Source organism: Armigeres subalbatus, chromosome 1 (assembly GCF_024139115.2).
Source record: "Armigeres subalbatus isolate Guangzhou_Male chromosome 1, GZ_Asu_2, whole genome shotgun sequence".
Lineage (NCBI taxonomy): Eukaryota > Metazoa > Arthropoda > Insecta > Diptera > Culicidae > Armigeres > Armigeres subalbatus.
The window spans coordinates 296,354,589-296,371,149 of NC_085139.1; the positions used below are offsets into that span (position 1 = coordinate 296,354,589).

The 16,561-nt window shown below is 38.9% G+C and overlaps 1 protein-coding gene across 1 annotated transcript in view; it reads right to left on the reverse strand.

Moving 5' to 3' along the window:
* Nucleotides 1-16,561, reverse strand: part of LOC134207482 (uncharacterized) — a 288,199-nt gene that overhangs the window by 18,833 nt on the left and 252,805 nt on the right. The window lies entirely within an intron of this gene.

Sequence of the window (16,561 nt, forward strand, 5' to 3'; positions counted from 1 at the left end):
ATTTCTAGATCTTCGCATGGAATTTGCAAAAAAAAAAATCCAGAACGGGTTGAAAGATCATTAAAATTGCTGAAAATTCTTTACTTATGATTGCTTTCAGCACATACTGACCATAACAGCTGTTCTCATCTGCCAAGGACACACATTAGCTCAGTTTGTCGAGCTGATTGTATATAAGACTATCGGTCTGTGAAATTCAATACATATCTTTGTGCATTTTAGAAAGGTGCACAGGATTCTTCTAGTAAGCAAATATATGCTATATATGTAGACGAGGAATAAGAAGGAATAAATTTTGGCAGGTATACCCTTTACAAATGTTGATCTAGTAATATCAATTCTATGTACGCGTATACGCCTGGCAGATGTGGATACATAGTTTATTTATTTATTTATTTATTTTATTGTTACCTCTAGTTAAGTATCTAACTAAATAAAAAAATAAATCTAAGCATTCTTTTTCAAATTTTGACTAAGTCAATACTGTAAAACCACGCTGACAAGACCCCAGTCAACACAAAATCATATATGATGCAACAAAAGATGCCAAAGTGGAGGCGATATACGTACATATTATATGGGGAAGTACCTATATGGCCTCCACTTTAGCATCTTATTCGACATCATATACGATCTTGTGTTGACTGGGACAATATGAAGTATGCTTCAGCATAATTACATAATTCTTAAGTGAACTAAGGTTTTAAACGAAATTTGAATCCGTATATGAAAAATCCCACAATTTCTTTATTTTTATATACTTACTTATATAAAACTGATATAAAATTGATCAGATTCAGGAGCACACGCTCCACGATGAATTCCTTTGAAAGCGGCACAAATGCTGGGGTATTGCCAATGGTATATGCGGCGAGAATGTGGCGATTTATCACAGATTGCCTCTTCAGTTATTATAAGTCTTTTGGTCGCAAAACAGTTATTCGACTTCGAAAAAGTGAAATCAGAATTGCGTACATAATGTAAAACCAATTCAATAAAAATTCCGCGGAAAAAAATCAAAATTTCGTTTCGTTTCGAAAAATTTCGAATTATGAACCTTGATTTCGTATCGTTTCGAAGTCTCGAAAGAAATCTATATTTCGTTTCGTTTCGATCCGAATCAACATAGACATTTCAAATTTCGTTTCGTTTCGTTTCGTTAGGAAAAAGTGTGTTATCGCATACCCTTAAAGGCAATACCAATGAACTCGCGATCCCGCTTTCGCCTTATGCCTTATGCCTCGCGATGATGCCTTTCTCGTGCATCATAAAAATTATTGAAAAAATCACATTCTTCTTCTTCTTATCGGCATTACATCCCCACACTGGGACAGAGCAGCTTAGTGTTCATTAAGCACTTCCACAGATATTTACTGCAAGGTTTCAAAGCCAAGTTACCATTTTTGCATTCGTATATCATGAGGCTAACACGATGATACTTTTATGCCCACGGAAGTCGAGACAATTTTCAATCCGAAAATTTCCTAGACTGGCATCGGAAATCGAACCCAGCCACCCTCAGCATGGTCTTGCTTTGTAGCCACGCGTCTTACCGCACGGCTAAGGAGGGCCCTAATATACGGGTTGTTATTAATATGCGAACATTTACCCTATATAGTTTATTTACAATCCGGAAACATTCTGATGCGTTCCCCTTCGACAGTGTTCACCAATCTTTGGAGGAATCGTCATCTGGTCCGGAACTTAAGGTCTAAGGGAAGGGTTTTCCGTTAAAAAAGCACGTGGTAGCACTCTCTGAGAGAGAAAATTGCCCAATTCAGCCCGCCAGAATGACGCTGTCAGTGTGGCCAAAATTATTTCATCATTATGCAGTTTACAATTGCTTTAGAATTTGCCGTAAACGGAGAAAAAAAGGAATTGACAACAATGCGAAAGAAATTTATGAAGCATGCAGTGGTTCGGCGAGAGAACAGCAGCAGCGTCAACCAATCATGCAATGACGATTTCTGTACACGGGTAGATCAAACAACCCAAATTTTGAGTTGTTTTCGATCTGGCATCTCTTTCATTCCATCCTTTGATGTCAAAAACAGAGAAAGAAAACTACCTAACGATAGCAGCTCGATGGGGGAAGCCAAAATTAGGTTCAAAAGGTTGAACTCAAATTTTGGTGTTTTGAACCTATTTGGACCTAGCATTAGGTGGAAACAACTTAGTATTTGGGTACTTTTTATACGGCATCGAACGGAAACTACTTTAAACCCGGGTTGGGCCATCCAACTCAAAATTGGCTTCCCCCACCAACGGTTCAAATTGAGTGAATTGAACTTAAAGTTGTTTGAACTCCATTTTGGGTTTTCTGATCTAACCGTGTACAAGGCTTCCACACAATTTTGGGTAATAACAGTGCTGCCGTCGGACGCATAAATGTCACATGTTACAAACGAGAAAAATGAGAAAAACGCATTTGAAGTTTCATAATGCATTCATGCTATTATCGCTAAATTTCGCTTTTTTATTGACTCTAACGCAATAAACTATAGAAGAATATTCATATTCGTTGGGCCGGACTCAAACATTGCCAAAAACAACTATTTTTTCCACGTTTTTTTTTCAATCAAAACCCGAATGTGACACTTATGCCGCGAAATTCACTGGCCAGGCGAAAAATGTACGCATATTTGTCACATCATGAACTGAGAGATAGTTATTGTTAATTTGTTTTTACATTTCGTGAGAGACGATTATATTTCTTTGGTGTGATTTTTCGCTGCCGGTAGAAGTGAAACCGAAAATAGAATATTTAAACCGATACGGACAATCCAGTGGCGCGGAATCGGAAGAGTTCGTGTTTGATTTCAAAATGACACAGGTGATTGTTTTCCGTTTGCGGAGCCTGAAAACGTACCATTACCGGTCCCAGAGGTTGACCAACCGGTTCTTAGTGACAGAGGCATAGTTTCCTTGCCAGGGACAAGGACATGCACTACATCTTCAACGTCTAAAGGAATCACGACTGTCTTATCGAGATGATGCTGACAAAGTGCTACCAGGTGAAGAAGTTTTTTCTGTGGATTTGCAAAAAGTAAGTTCTCAATTATTTATAAGTTATGAACTTATTTTCTATAGGTCATACGGCTTCCACGGTTGAATTTCTTCAACAGCAATATTTTCTCGTAAATGCTGCTGGTCTTTGAGAGCTTTGCGCCTGTTGGCCCCTACATACGAGTATTCCCATTGTCTGCGTGCATTTGGTCCGAGTCAGTTAATGATCGCACAGCCAACGAAATTCTTAGCTGTTTTTTAAAGGTCTTATGAAGTACGCTGACGTGAAGATAATTATCTTTAGGTTGGATAATTGTTGTTCGCAAAATAAGAACTGGAATTTATTCCATCACATTACCCTACTACTACCAGAGGTTATTATCCTACTACTAGTTATTGAAATTCAGGTCGAGTGCATACTGTTGGAGAACTTTGAATCGGGACATACGTTAATGGCCGCTGACTATTTCCATGCGGCGTTTGATTTCAAAATGCGCCAAGAACGTGTCGTCAGTTATGAAAACTTCAAGTCTGTGGTTGGAAATGTAAAGAACAATGTTGACGTACTTGATATGAAAGCAACTGACTTCTTCAAAGCTCACCGTTTTGTATACGATAAACCACTGCAAGCCACGCATGTACGTGGACTCCATGCGAAAAGTGGTGTTTGAAAAAGGCCGTTATGAACTTGGATATGCAAACATCATCAACAGTAAAGACCTTGAATACTTCAAGTGGTTTTTCACGAAGCAATTTAAGTTGGTTGTAAAAGATTCGTCCTCTTTTGATACAAATGTACGTTGGCAAAATGCTCCTCAAGGAATTGAAGAAGAAAAGAAAACTTCTCTAATGATAGTGGTTCAAACTGTTGTTACCGAAGAGAAAAAATCGCTTTTTAGTGATCTTCTGATTAATCTTTGAACTTGTTTCATACTTTGAATAAATTTTATCGCCATAACATGTTACAATAATTATGACTATGAGTTTTACAAAAATAATGAGTTTGCTAAAGGGTTCCTCTTTATCACTTTTTACGGGTCTTGAATGTTTTAATTATGTCCCAGTTTCATATCGCCTTCTCCCAAGAGGCCGTTCACGATATACTTGGAGAGGTTTTAGACAATATAATACCTTCTCTCTTTTTTCATGAACAACCGTCCATATAAATTCTGAAAGTAGGGAAAGACCTTGTACACTTACCTGCCACCCTTATAAACTATCCACGTGGTTTGTAGATGACCCTAAAAGCATAGTACATTTTTTGGACGGTCCTCAGGACACATCACGCAGTGCTATGTGTCTTTTTATGTGATAGTTATATCTCTTTTTTAGTGTGACAAATATGCGTCCATTTATCCCAGTGTGACAAGTATGCGTCCATTTGTTCGAATGTGACAAATTGACTTCAGATTTTTTTTCGAGTTTTCTAGAATAAAACCTTTGTTTTGACAAAATATTTCAAAAATACGTATAGAATTAAAAAATGGTAAAATGTAACATGTGACATTTATGCGTCCAACGGCAGAGTGGTGCTGGTGTAAATAAGACAAATGAGACAAATAGACTAATTAGACAAATAAGAAAAATAAGATTGATAAGACAAAGAAGACAAATAAAGTAAATTCCTCCAGGAATTCCTTCATAAGTTCCTCCAGGAATTCATTCGGAAGTTCTTCCAGGAACTTCTTCGGAAGTTCCTTCAGGAATTCCATCATGAGCTCCTCAAGGAATTCCTCCGGAAGTTCCTCCAGGAATTCTTCCGAAAGTTCCTCCAGGAATTCTTCCGGAATTTCCTCCTTCGGAAGTTCCACCAGGAATTCCTCCGGAAGTTCCCTCAGGAATTCCTCCGGAAGTTTCCTCAGGAATTCCTCCGGAAGTTCCCTCAGGAATTCCTCCGGGAATTCCTCCGGTAGTTCCTCCGGGAATTCCTCCGGGAATTCCTCCGGAAGTTCCTCCGGGAATTCCTCCGGAAGTTCCTCCGGGAATTCCTCCGGAAGTTCCTCCGGGAATTCGTCCGGAAGTTCCTCCGGAAATTCCTCCGGAAGTTCCTCCGGAAATTCTCCCGGAAGTTCCTCCGGGAATTCCTCCGGAAGTTCCTCCGGGAATTCCTCCGGAAGTTCCTCCGGGAATTCCTCCGGAAGTTCCTCCGGAAGTTCCTCCGGGAATTCCTCCGGAAGTTCCTCCGGGAATTCCTCCGGAAGTTCCTCCGGGAATTCCTCCGGAAGTTCCTCCGGGAATTCCTCCGGAAGTTCCTCCGGGAATTCCTCCGGAAGTTCCTCCGGGAATTCCTACGAAAGTTCCTCCAGGAATTCCTCCGAAAGTTCCTCCAGGAATTCCTCCGAAAGTTCCTCCGGGAATTCCTCCGGAAGTTCCTCCAGAAATTTCTTCGGAAGTAGAGGTGTGCGCCGCCGCCGACATTTTTGCATCGGCGCGCTGCCGTTTAAAATTTGTCACGCCGCTGGTCTATAATTTTCCACGCCGATTCAAATTTTCAGTGGAAACTCCAAAGATTCAGTGCAACTTGTTTATAATTTCCTGATAGATCTCTATAACATCACGTTGAAACTCCAGAGAATTTTTCGTGCAGATACCAATTATTTCCATGAAAATTCCATACAATATCTTGTTGGAATTTTGATAAGCTCTCCGTAAAAACTAAGCGTGAAAATTGCGAAGGAGTTCCCGTCGAAATTTAAAAAAAAAATTAATTGAAATTGAATTTTTGAACAGAAAAGAGCCGTTCGGCAGAAAGCCACAAAGCTGAAAGTTGTTAGGCCGAATATGTCGTTTAACCGAAAAGACTATTTGTAGAACCTTCCCGAGCAAACCGATAACTTTTTTTTAATGTTGCGAAATCGTCGATTATGTTTACTTAATTTGGGTCGTTTTAACGGTTAAAATAACAAAACGTAATAGCAGAAATATCTTACTGTGACATTCCATCATAAACTATTCCAGCAAATCGAAAACTAATTTTGATATTGGTTTCCGATAACAAAATAAAACACAGTTCGATGTCATATCATTTAATTTAGTAATCTACAGCAAAATGAGATCAAAATATGTAATCAATCATAATGCTTTATACATATTTGAAAACGAATTATGACTCAATTTGATGTCAAAATCAAAATATGTTTTCTATATGATCTCATTATAAGGGGGGTCCCGTAGCGTAGTTGGCTACATGTTCGCCTTACAAGCGAATGGTCATGGGTTCGATTCCCAGCCCCTCCACCAAAACCCTCGTCAGTCGCCGGATCCGCAGCCTATACGGTGGCGTTTGGGGTACGCACCTTACCGTCACGGCTGCCTGATGACGACTGACATCTTGTTCTTCTCGGATGCATTCCTCCAACGTTACCCGGATAAATGGCAACCGAACAATGCAACGATCAATGGATACACGACATGGACAAACGGATACAATGGACTCACGACAAGATGGATTGGCACCGGCATGTATAATGGTAATGGAAATCTAAAAATAGATTCTGTGTGGATTCTGTACAGCGGTTAAGTAACACAGAGTGCCTAACAAATAAATAAAGGAATAAAAAATAAATAAATAATCTCATTATGTTTTCATACTTCGCTAGGATATCTAGCCTAAAGTTATTTGACCGAGAATGTCATTTGGTCGAACAGTTCCTTTGGCTAAAAAAATCGTGAATATGTCCTTCGGCCGAAATAGTCGTTTGGTCGAAAAGGACTTTCGGTCGAAAGTGTCGTTCGGCTGAATTGGTCATTTTGGATATTTTCAAGACAATAACGGGAGAATCTTTTGATTTTCGCCTCAAAATTTTAACGAAAGATTGCCAGTTTTTCCAGAATAGTTATTCGAAAATTATTTTCAGATTTTCCACGGAAACTACTTTCAAGTATCGAGAACTCTTTGGAATTACCAAGAGGAGCTCTTTGGATTTACCAAGGAAAGTTGTTTGGGATTTACATGAGAATCTCTTCAGATTTTTCACGAGAAGCTGATCCAAATTTTAATAGGAAATTGTTCGGAATATCCACGGAATGTTCCTATTGAGTTTCTGTTGAGTATTCTTTGAAATTCACACAGAAAATTGTGACTGGTAAAAGAGATGCTTTACGTAGACTTCCCCAATCTAGATTATATAAGACGGTTAGTTTTTTTTATCCTTTATTAGAGTGATTTTTCGCAGGGAGAAATTCATCACTAAACGGCTAGTTTGGCATAGCCAACTTTAGAACATCGAAAAAATGCTCGGAATTTTTGAGGATTTTTTTGGATTTCTTCAGAAGATTCTTTCTATTTTTGATTAGAAACACTTGCTAAGTTCCATTGACCGACAGCGACAGACGGCCGAACTGGCAATTTGGCCGGAAAAGCCGTTTGCTCTACCAGGTTGTCCGGCCGAAACGATCGTTGACCAAAAATGCCATTTTGCAGAAATAGTTTTTTGACAGAATGGGCCATTTGCTTGAGCTTGAGCTTGAGAGCTTGATTGACTGCTCGTAGTTGCTACTCCATTATGATCAGATCAACTGTTCTTGCACAGGGAACCAACAGATGTTTGCTTGGGACTAGCTCACATCTTCAATGTACAAGTACTGGTGATCTCATTTGTTAGGTCATACTGGCGCCTGCTACGTCAGAATGCAAGTCAATGTAGGGAAGGGGGAGGAAATGATGATGCAATCACTCGCCCACTGCAAGCCGAATATACCTCTGCACTTGCCACGAGTTCATGCGGAATTTGTTGGAATTTATGGGTTAGGTTGGAGAGGCAGAGGTCCGTCTTGGTTAACGAGCTGCCAATGTGATAGATAGGAGAAGGTAACTGATGGAATTTCTAATTGGATGTAGGAAACGAGCTATATAAGTTCATTTCCGATTCTAGCAGATTACTGTTAGAATACTCAAGTTGAAGGTATAGGAATAGTAATGGAAACGGTATGGAAGTCCATTTCCAGTTCTAGCGATTGTTAGAACATGAGAAATAAAGAGAAAGATACAAAGTAGGAGAATGGAACGGACCTGGGATTTAACCCACGACCCTTCTGCGTATGAGGCAGAAGCAGTAGCCATATGACTACCAAGCCCGCTTCGAAACAAGTATCACGCACTGAACTGATTAATTTTATTACCGGCCGCGCAATGCAGAACACAATAATTCGGCCGACCACACGATCAATCTGCTATCCGAAACACGAAAGATCACGAACTAAAATAAATAATTTTATTACCCGCCGCACAAAGCAGAACACAATAATTCGGTCGACCGCGCGATCGTTCTGCTGTCCGAAACATGAGAGATCCTGCACTGAACTCTTTTTTGACAGAATTTGCCATTTGGCCGAAAAAGTCATTTGGTCCAACGGGTAATACGGCCAGAATTCAATGACTGATGCTCATACTGAACGGGCAATATGGTCAGAAATGGCAATTTGTTTGTCTATTGATCATTGAACAAAATTCCGTGGCCTCTCTATTTTTAAGTCGGTACTGGCCTTTAGGCGAAAAGACATCTAACCAGGTACCAACGTTTCACGGAAACTGTTATCAGGTCAAAACTGGTTTGACCGAAAATGTAGTTTGGCCGAAAGCAATGGCTGTGGCAATGGCGTCGTCTCCGCAGCTTTGTTTGGCTGGTGGCCCGGTGCTGGGAATTTGGTTTCATCAGTACCCGCTAAGCTGCGGAGGACGACGGAGGTCCTATCTGGCGTACTGGGGTCGTGGTGCCAAAGCCAGTACCTTTTCCGAACTAAATCTATCACATGTTGTGCATATGCATAATCGAGTTTCAGACATAGTAATGGAAATGTCGTTTGACCGAATATAGATCATTTACCCGTTCAGTTATTGACATATAACCTGTTGGCTTAAACTAAATTTTCGGACAAATATTTCATTCTGCCAAACGACCATTTCGGCCAAACAGCATTTTTGGGCTCATGACCTATTCAGGCAAACGACTATTTGGGCCAAATTACCAGTTCGGCCGTGTGTCGCTTGCGGCCAATGGGATTTTCCAACAATTTCTTATGGACAATACATTAGTCGTTCGATAACTGCAACATGTTTTCGTTTCAGTTAGCCAATGGCGTACGATAACTGCGACGCATTCAGGACAGCAAACAATTGTCAGACGGCGTCAGAATAGAAGTGCACCTGATTGTTCAGCGTTATGCAGCTATCATCTACATTGACATAGTTTTGAAGCTCCTACGTCCGGCAACTGCAAAACTGATGTAACTATTAAAATGCTGTTGAAAGCATTGCAGTTAAATTACTTTCAGCTATCGAACGTCTAATGTACAAAGAATTTCCCGTAGAAACCCAAGAATTTCGAACAATTTTTCGTGGAGACATTTTGAATAATCCTCCGCGGAAATTCTAAAGAAGTTTCCGTTAAACTTACGGACAATTTCTCGTGAACATTCCAGAGATTTTTTCTTGAAAACTCTTTAGTCTCCCGCGGAAATTCTTAAGAATTTACTGTTATATTGTCGGCCATACCAGGCTAGCCGTTTTTATTATTCTAGACTGAGAAAGCCAACGGTTAAACACCCATTCTACCAATCGCACTCTCCTACAATTATCAAGAATTTTCTGTGAAAATACTCAACAGAAAATCAACAGGAACTTTTCGTAAATTTCTGAAGTTTTTCCTGTAGATGTTAAGAACATTTTTTTGTGAAAATTCTGAAGCTTCTCATGAAAATTGCGACGATTTTTCTGCTGAAATTCCAAACAATTTTATTTGGGAATTACACCTTCTCTTGGTAATTCCAAAGATTGCTCGAAAATATTTTCCAAATTATGAAAAAAAACTTAAAGATTTTTCTGGAGAAGTTCATTAGATTTTTCATGCGAAATTCAAAAGATTTTTCTTTTAATGTCTTGAAAATATCCCGAAGAAATGTAAAAAAAATCTTTGAGAATCGTAATGAAAAAATCGCCACGTCGATTCACGCCGCCGCCGCCGGCGGCTAAACTGGCTTTCGGCGTGACGCCGAAAACGCCACCGCTGCCGAGCAAAATTTTGACAAACTCCGCGCCGCCAAATTTCGGACCGGCGCACACCTCTACTTCCGGAAGTTCCTCCGGGAATTCCTCCGGAAGTTCCTCCGGGAATTCTTGCGGAAGTTCCTCCGGGAATTCTTACGGAAGTTCCTCCTCCGGAAGTTCCTCCGGGAGTTCCTCCGAAAGTTCCTCCAGGAATTCTTACGGATGGTCCTCCGGAAGTTCCTCCAGGAATTCCTCCGGAAGTTCCTCCAGGAATTCCTCCAGGAATTCCTCCGGAAGTTCCTCCAGGAATTCCTCCGGAAGTTCCTCCTGGAGGAACTTCCGGAGGAATTCCTGGAGGAACTTCCGGAGGAATTCCTGGAGGAACCTCCGGAGGAATCCATGGAGGAATCTCCGGATGAATTCCTGGAGGAACCTCCGGAGGAATTCCTGGTGGAATCTCCGGAGGAATTCCTTTCAATTATCTACTCCCTCATGCTTTGAGTAGAAATGACCGATAAGGCCGATCATTCACTATTGTTAAACTGTCTAAGACGAGTTTAGTATTTTCCATTTAATTCCACCACGTTTTGTTATCTTTGCAGATACGTATTTCGACCTCAACTGTGAGGCCGTCTGCAGTGACTCGACTTGAAGAAAACAATCGCAGCTTACACTATTTATACTACGCTAGGTACATAATCTTATTTGACTACTTTATTTACCTATACAACTAACAACTTTACTTCTCAGGTAGAAACTTGAAGTGCCGGCATTTGGCCGAAATGGTCGTTTGGCAGAAAGAGTCATTTGGGCGAAATGGACAGTCGGCCGAAAGTGTCGTTCGGTTGAATATCATTTTGTCGGAAAAGTCGTTTGTCCGAATGGTTATTTGGCAGAAAAAAAACATTTTCTGGTCAAATGCCTCTTTCTGCCAAAAGACCATTTCTACCAAACTGGATTTTTGACCAAATGATCTATTCGGTTAAACGACATTTTCGGCCAAACGGCCATTTTGGCCAAACTGCATTTACAGACAAGACCAGTTGGGGCAAACAATTCTTTGGGCCTTGCGTGGGTGGACACAAATTGGCACACCAGCGACGTGAGAAACTCTTGTTTACAAAAGCAGTTTCGCCCTTTTGAAATGTTAGTGCTGATTTGTTCAAAACGATTATTAGATCAAAAATGGTTTGGTTGAAAATGTCATTTGGCCGAAAGCGACATACAGCCGAAAAAAACATTCGCCAAACTGGTAATGGTTTTATTGGAAACCGATTCCTACAAGTCGAGTCGAGGCAAGCACGAGACACTGAGAACGGCCTAATAATTGAAGTCGAAATACGTATCTGTGAAGAAATACAGCGTGGTGGAGTTAATTGGAATAGTACTAAACTAGTCTTATGACAGTTCATAAATGTTGTTAAGGTGGATCTCGTCAAAATTCAATTTCAAATCTACTTCAAGCGATGGTGTCTCTAAGTCGGTGTAGTGACATACATTGTCTTGGTTAATTAATAGGTTGGTTGATTAGTTTGAGAGTTTGAATGAGGCTTTATCTAGTATAATAATACATAAATTGTTAAACTGATCTTTGGAATGCGTTAAACCAAGGTTTCATCCAGTCGGGAACCTACATTTGTAGGTGACTCGCAGAATGGGTTTATTGTGGTTCATAAGCTTTTGTGGGGCCTGGATACATACCCAAATCGTCCCCATTCTCAAAGCATCTGGCATTGGCGCAGGTAGGGGAAGGGGAGGCAATATGCCCTAGCTAAGCGAACACTGCTTAAAATTTGGAAGATGATATTAGCATTTCCATATTATTGTAAATCGTTTAACTTCACGTAGAAGTAACACACACGAAATCATTAATTTAGTGTACTACCCTTGGTGGGGGCATCCATCAACTCAGCTGTTATTGGTCGACGGTACAGCAGCAGTGCCTTTCTCTGCTTTGTTCTCCGAGGCAGCCAAGTTGGTTGCGACGAGACGGACGCAATGAGAAAACAGAACTGTGCAATAAAAATCCTATTCGACTAAATGCTGATGTCATATTAGAAATTCGGAGACAGTACTCGTCGATAGCAAATCCTTCCGCACGCGATGGCATATGAGCAAGTCAAACCACCTTCCTTTTGCCAGTGGAGATATATCAGCTTCCACACTGATATTCTTCCCTCCCCTTCATACGGGAGCTTGGCAGAAGGAAGGTCGTGTGATATGTGCCATCACTAATATTGCCCTCCGCTCGCTTTCAAATCGACTTCTATAAAAACATTCTTCATGCCTGCCGTATCCTAACGGAACTATCAATTCTATACTTTCGCCTCTAATGCTATCATGAACATGTACGTCCGAGTTAAGATGATATTAGCATTTCCATATCATTATGCACCAGTTAAACAAGATAGCTAGTTGATACCATTCAAAAATTGTCAAAAATCTCAATCATATTGATAACATTCATATTAAAAAAGGTTGTTATACTCTGTTGCCGGAAAACTTATGTGACAAAACGCCTATTAGGTGACAGCTCTTTGGGAACAAAGCACCACGCGCCGGCGAATCAGCATTCTGGTATGGATAGTGCGTGGAGACGCAAGTACATTGTAGGTTATTGCCACTAGGGCGTTTTGCCTCGCCAAAATGTTAGATGTTTCTTCAAAATGTGGAAAATTTCGGTTTTTCCGACCTTCCCATACACTATTTTGAAACTTTTTTCGCCTAACCTACTTATTTTTTGATCTAGTTTTGTTACGGACGGTAAATATGAGGGAAACCACAAAAGGCGTTTTGCCTCGGGGGGGCGTTTTGGGGCCTCTTCCCCTAAATTAGTTATTTTGACATTTTTTTATTTATTTAAAATTTAATTTTAAATCAATTTATTTTATCAGTTTTCTTCGTTTTTAGATTTGTGCTACTAGGACAATTGGCTTATAAGACAAACTGGTTTAGCAAAATAATTATATCCCAAAACCAGTATATTCACACTAAATCTTAAAACTATCAGCTCTTCCAGTCTTTAACCATGACTGAGCAGTGATTCGATCCTTATTTGTATTTAAAATTAATAGTTTCATGATTCCCAACTGTGAATGCTTTACCGATTTTTTTGTTCTGACTCACGAGAAAGTAATTTATATTTTAAAATCAATTTTCTGAATATAACTGACAAAACCACTTGCTGAGCATCAGCAAATCAAATATTGCTGAGCAAATATTACGAGCCTCATTTAAAAACGCTTCTTATTTTCTTATTCACAGCCATTGTAACCCAGAACTGGGGCGTTGTCGCCTCGCTGCATAGTATTTAGTCAAATTATTTAGTTAAAACCCAGATTAATCCACCTAGGGTTGGTGGTGCCTTTCTCGCATTTAGTTAAGACATCAACCTTGTATGGGGTTTATATGGTCCAATGTACCATTTTCTTCATAACTTTGAAACGCAATGACCGATCGTTATAAAATTCAATAGTGATCAACAAGGCTTTGTCCCCTGTCGAATGAAACTTGTTGCGAGAAAATCGGTTAAAGATTACTTTATGAAAAGTTGTCTAATGTTTTTCTTAGCTTTTGTGCACACACATACACACACACATACACACATACATACACACGGACAGACAGACATGTGCTCAGCTCGTCGAGCTGAGTCGATTGGTATATAATACTATGGGTCTCAGAGACTTCTATAAAAAGTTCGTTTTCGGAGTGAAATGATAGCCTTTCGGTACAACTTAGTTGTACGAGAAAGGCAAAACGTCAGGTATTTTCAAACAATTTAATTTTATTGTATTGTCTGTGAATTTTTTAATACTGTATTTTTAAAGCCTTATTTTAAAATTCCTGGAATTTTTGAGAATATTCAAAGAAGTATCGTTTAAACATTTATTTATGAATTCCTTCGAAAAATACTCCAGAAATTAGTTTGGAAATAAATCAAGAAATTTATTTGATAATTCCTCCAGATATTCATCCGATTTTTTTTTAACCTAAGAAAATTATTTAGGAATTAGGAATTTGGGTATTCCTTCGGAGATTCCTTACAAAATTTCTCCAAAAATTCCTCAAGAATTTTCATTACGGATTTCTTCAGAAAATCCTTTACGACTTTTTTTTCGGAAATTGCTTAAGGAATGCTTTCGGATTTTGTTCCACGAATTCTTACATTCTCCTTCGGAGAATCATTGAGGAATTCCTTTGGAAGTTTCTTAAGCAATTCTTGCGGAAATTTCTTAGGGAATTCCTCACAAAATTCCATTCATTGAGGATGTCTTCGGAATTTTTTTAAGAATTTCTTCGGAAATTTTTCCTTTTGAAATTGTTTTGGCAATTTTTTCATGAATCGCTGGAAAGAATTCTTCTAGATATCCATAAGGAATTCATTCAAAATTTGCCTAAGGAATTTTTCAGAACTTCTTCCAGCAATTCCTTTAAAACAATTCTCCGGAACTTCCTGCAGGAATTTCTTCGAAAATGCCTTCATCTTTCCGAATGTCTTTTGGTGTTTATTGTTTATCTTTGGATTTTTTTTTTGAAAATTCAATAAGTAACTACATCGCAAACAACTTCATTTTCAATAAATTTCAAAGGATTTCCTGGAAGATCTTTCGAAAAAAAAATCTGGAGAAATCTCCGAATTAAATCTCGGAGGTTTTTCGAATAATCTTTTAATGAAGTCCTTAGAAGAATATCTTATGGAATTCCGGGCGGTATTTTTTTATTATTTAATAAGTGAAATTCTGGAGGAGTTCCCAAATAAACTTTTGGAGGCAATTTTGAAGAAATTTGTGTTGGGTTTAGTGCAAGAATTTCCAAATAAATGTTTGAAGGCATTCCCAAAAGAGAACCTGAATGGATTTTCGAAAATAGTTCCTAAAGGAACTTCTAAAAGAGATTTTGAAGGTAAAATACTTTCCTAAAGAATTCTCAAAGGAATTTCCAGAGGAATCCATAAAGGGATTTTTGAAGGATTTTGTGATAGAATTCTCAAAGGAAATTACGAAGAATTCCTAATAGAATTTATTAGGAATTGTTTCATAAAATCCTTTAGGAATTTTCTCGTAATTCCCTTAAAATTCCTTAAAAAATTCATTTACAGATTCCTTCGGAAATATGTTTAGTCTTTGAAAGTTCACTTAGGAATTTCTTCGGAAATTAATATGGAGGATTATTTTAGGAATTCCATCGGATTTTTTTAGAAAAAAAAACGTTGATTTTTTTAGAAATTCCTCTATGGGTTCCTTAGCAAGTTCTTGGACAACTTTTCCTTGAATTCCCATAGGAATTCTTTCAGAACTACCTTAAGTTATACCTGGGGAATTTATACGGGTAATCCTTTAAAAATTCTTTGGTAACTTTTGGAAGGTCACAATATTCTCCATTTTTTTACGGGAATCTCTTCAGAATTTCATTCAAAGAAATTTCTTCGGAAATTGCTTTTGGAAACCATTAGGAAATTCTTTTAAGAATTCCCTAGAACATTTTTTCGAAGTTTATTGAAAAGATTCTTTCTGATTTTTCTGCGGGAATTCCTTCGGTTCCCTAATGAGAACTATTTTTGAAGTCGGTGCTACCGATCAAAATTATAAAATACCTATACACATAATAAGCAAGGTCTGTGTGTCCAAACCTTTGTTCCTTATCACGAATAAACGAGTCTACATTTAGCATGCAAGCAATCAGATGGATCTTACGTTTACAGTCAGTACGAGTTGAGCATGCTGTTGATTTTCAATTCCGCTGAATCTTGTAAAATTTATCTTACGCTTCAATATGGTGACAACAACGTATAGATCACCCAAACTTATTACATTCGGCACCATTACAAAGTGTAGCCCTAAAGCTAATAAAGCCACACATTTACGTTCGTAAATTAGTCTCGATCGCGCAGAAAATACTCGATCTTTATTATGTATAAAATTATTATTGTATTGTTTATTTACAATATTCATTGTAATAAGCCTTTACGGCTTTACGTTGATCAGCAATGAAACAAAATCCATTGCATATGTTTACAATTTTCAATAATAGAATACATTTATCGTTAGCATTGCAGTGAGGCGACTGAAATCGGTAATTAAAGCTAGCAGTTAATATCTGTGGAACTGCTCATAGAATGCTACACAGGCGTCGCCAGACATTGATAGTTAAAGTCGCACCACTTGGTGCAAGCACGTTGTCTTTGAGAACTATAGCGTGCTTGCGACGACTGGTGCCCTTCCTCTGGCTTACGAGTCAGTGAGCTCTACTTTGGGATGTAATTCGGAGAAGATGAAGCATGTATTCAATGAAATATCCTAATTTATGGCCTGCTAGGCCATTTTATTCGCTTTTAACATTTTTGACCGTCTTTTTTTAAATTGGTCCCACTGTGCGCCGCCGCCGTCAATTATATGACCAGCGCACAGGTCTAGTTGTAGGTACGAAATATGTCCAACGACCCTTTGATGCAATAACTGAGCTAGCCAGATTCACGTCACGGTTTTACTTTGCTTCAAACTATCTTCGAATTAAAATAACTAAAACCTTTTATTGAAAATACCCGTCCACCCGTTCCAAAGTCAAAAA